Here is a 7,713-nt window from a genome sequence, read left to right on the forward strand (position 1 = left end):
AATCAGTTGGCACTGTTGATGAAAAACTCCACATGTAAAACTTCCTTAATGAGTGTGGATATTTTTGCCTATTCAACTATTAGCTAAGCATCATGCTCAACAACAAAATCAATAACATGACAGAATTTAAAGCCATGAGGATTTGAGTCCTTATTTTCTTAAAATATAGCATCGCCTACAACCTCTGAGGCCTTGGCTACACTTGGGACTTCCCAGTGCTGGTGCAGCATCGCTGTGAAGCGCGAGTGTAGTCGCGCCACCAGCGCTGCGAGCGCGGTCTCGCAGCGCTGTATGTACTCCAGCTCTCCGAGAGGAGTAGCTTGCAGCGCTGCAGGCTCTGATTACATTGGCACTTTACAGCGCTGTTCTCGCTGCGCTTGTGGGCGGGGGGCGTTTTCACACCCCTGAGCGCAGCAAGTTGCAGCGCTGAACAGCACCAGTGTAGCCAAGGCCTGAATTTAGCTGAAGAGAAGCTATTTGTCTCCTCCACAATACAGCTGTACTGGGAGCACAAGGTCACGTTAACCTATTGACTAGCTGTCTGCCAGGCAAAGTCCTCTTCTGGTGGACTCAACCTTTGGCTGAACAAAGTCATTCATTTTGGCTAAGGTCATTTGGAGACAAGGCTGATAAAAGCATCTTGGATTCTTAAGGCCCAATTCTTGGGTTGGCTATATCCCCTTTGAGTTGTTCCACTGATGCAAAACAGGTTGTCAACCAAGCAGATCTTGCTAACTGGGAATTTCCCTAGCAGAGAATGTACATGCAGAAACTGTCAAGGATGTACAATACTTGCACCTATTTTGCTCTAAGAATTATTATGCTGGACCAAGTTAAGATGAATGATCAAGACACTAAATAAATTTTATTTATATACACACACGTGCATGCTGTTGGTAGTATCGCCTAGAGTTAATGTTGCCTAACACATTTCATCATAATACTCCTTTTTCAGTTGCTTATTACTTTGCCAAATTTAAACTGTTCGGGTGTCTGCCTCAGGCTGCTAAAATGAAGCAGCCATTTCTGAGAATGAGATGGGGGGAAAATACATTGTTTTGCCCTTGTTAAAATAATTCTTAAAACCATTTCATTTAAAATTCTGTAAAATTCCATGCTTTGGAGAAGGGACTTGAAATTTGGCAGGTAGGTCAGCTGGGTGTCAGGGACGTCTTTTGTTGCCCTGAAAAAAAATATCCAAATCCGCTACGTTGTAAACCTCTGAGAAGTTGTAGTTTGCACACCCTAAGTAGACACTTGTAGGAATTTGGCAGCAAAGTTCTCTGAAGATTCCATCTGAAATGAGCATGCTCCATCCCCTCACCTCCTATCTGAGGCCAGACTGCCCATGCACTATCTCAAAGTGTTTTGCCCACACAAGTGAAATATTACATGACTGGTGTTATGGGTACAAAAGTAACCCTATTTTTTAGATGGATAAGATTAAGCCACTGAGATTAGTGGCTTGTCCAAATTCAAATAGCACATGGATATATAGACAGAACCCAGGAACGTCAACCACACCACCAGTAATATCTCAGTAACATGTGTGTCCTTCACTGACTAAAACAATGAGTGTAATAAACGGTTGTACCTACTCCCTTTTAATGTATTGCCACACCAATAGTTAGATTTATTGCTGCTGTCTTCTCCCTGCTGGTAAAGTTTTGGGTGCACAGGCTAGGATAAAAGGCAGTGAATATTTCTTTTTTTTTTTTTTTTTTTTTAAACACACACACACACACACCTATTTCTCTTCCCTGTCCCCTAATCTTGACAAAAGGAAATGCGAGCAGTGGTCCAGGGTGAACTACCCACTGCTCTGGGTTTTTATGAACAACTGCTCTGACCAGCAGACCCCTTAACTCAATTCATCAATGGTCTTAAAATAAAGGAATTTTAAAAATTAAGCAGCATACAGCCTAACAAATGCTATTATCATACATGTATATAGCATTTTTCATCTTGATGAAGTGGCCAGTTTTTGCCATCTGCTCCAGATGTGTGCAAGAGTGTACTAGATTCAAAACACCTCTCCCTTGCCTTGCCTCTCTGTGCAGCAGCTATATATAATTACAATCCCTGGCTCTGATAATTATGCATAATCTTAGGCAGAGTACTATGTATGTTATATATACACACACAGCAGAAATGTCATACTCCCTTGTAGATCTACACAGATTCTGAGGAGTGGGAGGCAAGTATTTCTAAAATTCCACAACATATAAAATATCATTTATATTATCTCAAATCTGTCAAAGCAAGTCCTTTCCCATGCCCCTGATCACTATAGTAGAATCTTTCATCATTTGCTTCTTCTTTAAAAGTCGCTGTATTTAAACAGCCTCTTAGAGCACCGTATTTGTCTGTTACTGACTCCATAACAAATTTGTTCAGTTTACAAGATTTCCCCCTGCCTCGTAACTGCCAGCCCTGCAAACCCAATCTGAACTCTGATAGAGAGAATTGCCCTGATTGTGCAAAATTGAAGTGAATGAGGTTCTACATTGGTGCAGGAGTCCACCTTTGAGATGCAAATTGCAGGATCGATCCCTCGTGTGAGAAGAAAAGAACAATCAGCTGTAATACAGCTTCTGGGGACCAGAGTAGGTCCTCAGTTACACTTGTGCAACCCCAATGTTTTGAGATTATGGCCTCCATGACCCAAATGCATTCAATGGGTTTATCCAGGTAGAACTGATTGGAATTTAGTAAACAATTCCATAGCTGATGCATGGGAAGGGACAGAATTAATATAGCTCTCATAGCTGTGTGGGCTCTGTTGGATTAAAAGCGATAGGAAACAGTATAGGTTTATTTTATTGACTTCAGTGACTATAAATTCACTAAACATATTGGTGGAGTAAAATAGTGCCACTTTACAGTGTTACCTTTCAAAGTAAAGCCATACTTTGAAAAAAACTTTAATTCACCACCAAAATCCTTCAATTATGTACTGCAGAAATAGTAAACACATCCATCATACATTTGGGGTGATGTTTGACATCCAACATTTGCTTTGAAAAATAGTTTTAATTTATTATAATGATTTCTTGTGACAATCCCATTTATTTGTATTACAGTACACCTGGATGCTCTAACCAAGCTCAGGGCCCCACTGTGCTAGGCATGCTAGACACGACAGTTCCTGCCCCACAGAGCTTAATGTCTCAGTAGACAAGGGGCGAGAGACTGGAAGCACTAATATGCCTCTTATACAGATGGGATACTTAGGTAGAGTATGGAGAAAGGAATGGTTTTCAGAATGTGTTTTTCTGCTATAATGAAAGCAGAATAACTGTGCTGAAAGAACGCATGCACACCACTTTGCTTACGCCAGTTTAATATGCTTACCTTGTGAATCACTGCATCCAGCCAGCTTTGCATTTTTTTTTTTTTAAACAAACACAGGATTCTGGGCAGATAGCTCATGGCACTGTATTCCACCATTCTATGCATTCTGGAATTTTTTTGAGGTGCATTGTGGGATGCCTACCAGAACCTACTGGAATTCTGGGACTTGGGATCAACCTAGAATTCCCATGATTCCTATCCTGGTATCCCATCATTCAACTGGTTTTCACAAGTCCAGTGCCATTTTCAAACTGCTCTTAGCCAGCACAGTTGGGTGCCACAATCCTGATAGCCATTAATATGAACAGGATGCTCCACATGGATTGTTAGTCATGCAGTTGTGTGGCTTTGGATGGGTTAGGAGACAGGCACAGCAATGCCACAGTGATACAGGGAGAGAAGAAGGAGGAGGAAATCAAGCAGTCACTACTACAGGATGTTTTCCTGGAGTTGCTTCACTGAATGAAATGCTTCTGGGATTGGCCAACTAGCACCAACTGGTGGGACAGGATAGTGAGGCAGATCTGGGATGATTAGCAGTGGCAACAGAACTTCAGGAGACAGAATGCACCTTTCCTTGAGATCTGTGCAGAACTCACCCTGGAACTGCGGTGGTGAAACAACAACATGAGAGTTCCCCTTGCCATCTGGAAGTTCACCACCCCCAGTGGCATTTTGATGGTGGTAGATCAACTGCCAAGGCTGCTGTCATGGACATCTTAATTGTTATTGAGAGGGTGTTGCTGGGCCAAGTCGTAAAGTAGATAACTTATGGATTTGCATAGTTGGGGTTCCCAGATTATAGAGGCCATTGATGAGATCCATGTGATTATTCTTTGCCCCCATACCAGACAGAAAGTGGTATTTCTCCATCATGCACCAAAACCTGGTTGATCACCTTGGAAGGTTCACCAATATTAACGTGACTGATCCAGGTGTGAAGCAATGCAATGTGGAGAAACAGTGGATGACTGCTAGAAGAAAAATAGTTAATCCAAAATACAGATGCAGCCACACAAACCTTATTCCCCCCCCCCCCCCCCCAAAAAAATACCCTCATTCCTGAACAGGATTATTACACTTCAAAAGCAGATTAATTAATGTAGGATGGGATGCCAGATAATTAAATAGAACTTGTATGTGTAGACACAAGACAAGTCATCTTGGAAAAAAAAAAAAAACTAAACTTGTGGGGGGTGGGAGGGGGAAGCTTTCCCATGTAGACAAGGTCTTTATGATTTGTTCAAGATCACACAAGTAGTTTACACCAGAGTTGGGCGTTGAATCCAGAATTTTAGTCCAGTTCTTGATCCACAAGACCATCCTTCCTGTCTGCTAAACTGAGTACTTATAAACAAATATAAAAATATAGATATCATGAACAGACTTTTTTAAATCTGTACAGTGAAAATCCATTTTATTTTTGAGTGATCAAAGTTTCCTACAGCTGTAGGACTCTTCCAATTTTTTTTTTTTTTTTTTTTTTAAAAGCAGTTTGTCACATCATGCAGAATACTTTGAACCTATCTGCCTCAAAAGCAACCTAGTGTATCCTCTGTTCAAGCTGACTGGCCAAATGCCATAGACAAGAATGACCTGGGATGCCGAAAAAGCAAACTCATCTATTCTGATAGCTGCAATCTGACAATGTCTTCTGAGTTCAGTATGTGCTGGAGAGATATGCCTTTATCTATGGAAACTGAGCAGCTGAAAGACACTTCTGAAAGTACAGTGGTATTCAACTACATTTTCTGGTGGGCTAGCTAAAGCAAATGTCCAAATCTTGGTTAGCCAAAGGGCACTTTCTGGGGTCAAAGGGCTCTCCAGGTGTTTGCTTTCTAATGAAAGCACGTGAATTACTGATCATTGTATATGTTGCATAAGCATTTGATTAAGCACCTGATTAAAAATAGTTTACCACTGTAGGTTAAAATGTATCAGTCTAGCTCCAATGTGTTTAAATGTACATGAAAAGTTTCTGAATTAAAACACAGGTGAAGTCCATTTATCTGAATGGGAGGATATCAGATACTCAGATAACTAGACATTTGGACAGAGGGAAGGGATACTTTTAATTGCAGTTTCACACTGAAATTTTGTTCAGTCACTGACCATGCTGACAGACCACCTTGGGGTGTTGACGTTCTGTACCCAGCTGAAGTGAAAATGTTCAATACTTTCATTCTATGCTCTTCCTTACTGCTGCATCATCTCCAACCTGACATTAAGCCCTCCTCACCACATCATTTTTGTTTGACTTTTTCAAACTTTGTTTTGCTGAATTTTGAACTCCTGAATTTTGAGAACTCCTGAATAAAGAGTTCTCTGCCATTTGATATATTAAATACAAGCTTAATTCTTCCAGATAGTTTATTAGAGAAGTGGCAGCAAATAGAGAGAAAGTCCTTGTCTGTAATATTATTTACCTCATTACTAGTGAGCAAAGTGGCACTTTTTGGTTTGTGCTAGCTTGTTAAAGTCTAGCTTCAGTGAAGTGACTGCTATACAAAGGCAGCTCTCCAGAGGCTTGTTTGTCAGCATGTTTGAGCATCATTCTATGTGACTTTCATAACTGCGAATTGGGATTTGCATGTATAAGACTTGGGCTTGCATGTGTGTGCCAGTGATGTGCCCTTACTGAGACAGCACTGAGGAAAAGAAGATCTTTATGGTTTGCAGAGGACTCAGCACCCAGCTCACAAAATAGTCTGGGTTGCAGACTTGAGGAGACTCTGATTAAACTGATTATTTTCATCCTGGTCTCCATCACACCTTTCAACTACCCACTCAGTTTGGCACACAACACACTTTGGAGTAGAACACAGTGCAATGTTTTTACTAGTGGTGCTACTTCTGCCAGTCATGCCACAAGGCCCTCCCAATTTGTCCAGCATTTAAGGTATTCCATCCATTACTGGAAAGCAAGTCTTGCCTAGCTATAGCCAGAGTCCCTGTTGCATCAAACACTGCACTGACTTTCTCAAATATGATACTCAATGGAGGGGGGAAAACACCAACAGAAAATGTGGAAATGGCAGAAGTGCTAAATGACTATTTTGATTTGGTTTTTACCAAAAAGATTAGTAGCAATTAGACATCTAACATAGTGAATGCCAGTGAAAATGAGGTAAGATCAGAGGCTAAAATGTGGGGCAGGGGGAAGAGTTAAAAATTACTTAGACAAGTTAGATGTCTTCAAGTCACCAGGGCCTGACAAAATACATCCTAGAATACTCAAGGAGCTGACTGAGGAGATGAGCTATTAGTGATTATCTTCGAAAAGTCATGGAAGACAGGAGAGATTCCAGAGGACTGGAAAAGGGAAAAAAATATAGTGCCAACGTATAAAAAGGAAATAAGGATAACCCAGGGAATTATACACCACTCAGTTTAACTTCTGTACCCAGAAAGATAATGGACCAGTTAATTAAACAATCAACTTGCAAACACCTAGAAGATAATAAGGTGATAAATAAGTCAGCATGGATTTGTCAGGAACAAACTGTCAAATTTAATAGGTTTCTTTGACAGGGTAAGAAGCCTTATGGATAGACAGGAAAGCAATAGATGTGGTATATCTTGACTTCAGTAATTCTTTTGACACGGTCTCAAGTGACCTTTTCATAAACAAACTAGAGAAATACAACCTAGAGGAACTACTATAAGGTGGGTAATATAAACTGGTTTGAAAAACAGTTCCCAGAGAGTGGTCATCAGTGGTTCAGTCAAGCTGGAAGGGCATATCAAGTGGGATCCTGTAGGGATCAATTCTGTGTCCGGTTCTGTTCAATATCTTCATCAGTGATTTAGATAATGGCGTAAAGAGGACTCTTATAAACTTTGTGTATGATACCAAGCTGGGAGGGGTTGCAAGTGCTTTGGAAGATAGGATTAAAGTTCAAAATGAGCTGAAGCAAATTGGATGAAATTCAATAAGGACAAATGCAAAGTACTCTACTAAGGAAAGATCAGTTACACTCATACAAAATGTGAAATGTCTGTCTGGGAAGGACTATTGAAGACAGGGATCCGGGAGTCATGTGGATCACAAACTAAAATGAGTCAGTCAACAGCAAAAAAGCAACCATCGTTTTGGGATATATTAGCAGGAGTGTTGTGAGCATGACCTGAGAAGTATCAGAGGGGTAGCTGTGTTAGTCTGAATCTATAAAAAGCAACAGAGGGTCCTGTGGCACCTTTGAGACTAACAAAGGTGCCACAGGACCCTCTGTTGCTTTTTACATGACCTGAGAAGTAATTCTTCCGCTCTACTCTGCATTGATTAGGCATCAACAGGGGGTAGTGTGTCCAGTTTGGGGTGCCACATCTTTCCTGAAATGTGAACAAATTGGAGAAAGT

The sequence above is a fragment of the Trachemys scripta genome, chromosome 4, assembly GCF_013100865.1.
Source record: "Trachemys scripta elegans isolate TJP31775 chromosome 4, CAS_Tse_1.0, whole genome shotgun sequence".
Taxonomy (NCBI): domain Eukaryota; kingdom Metazoa; phylum Chordata; order Testudines; family Emydidae; genus Trachemys; species Trachemys scripta.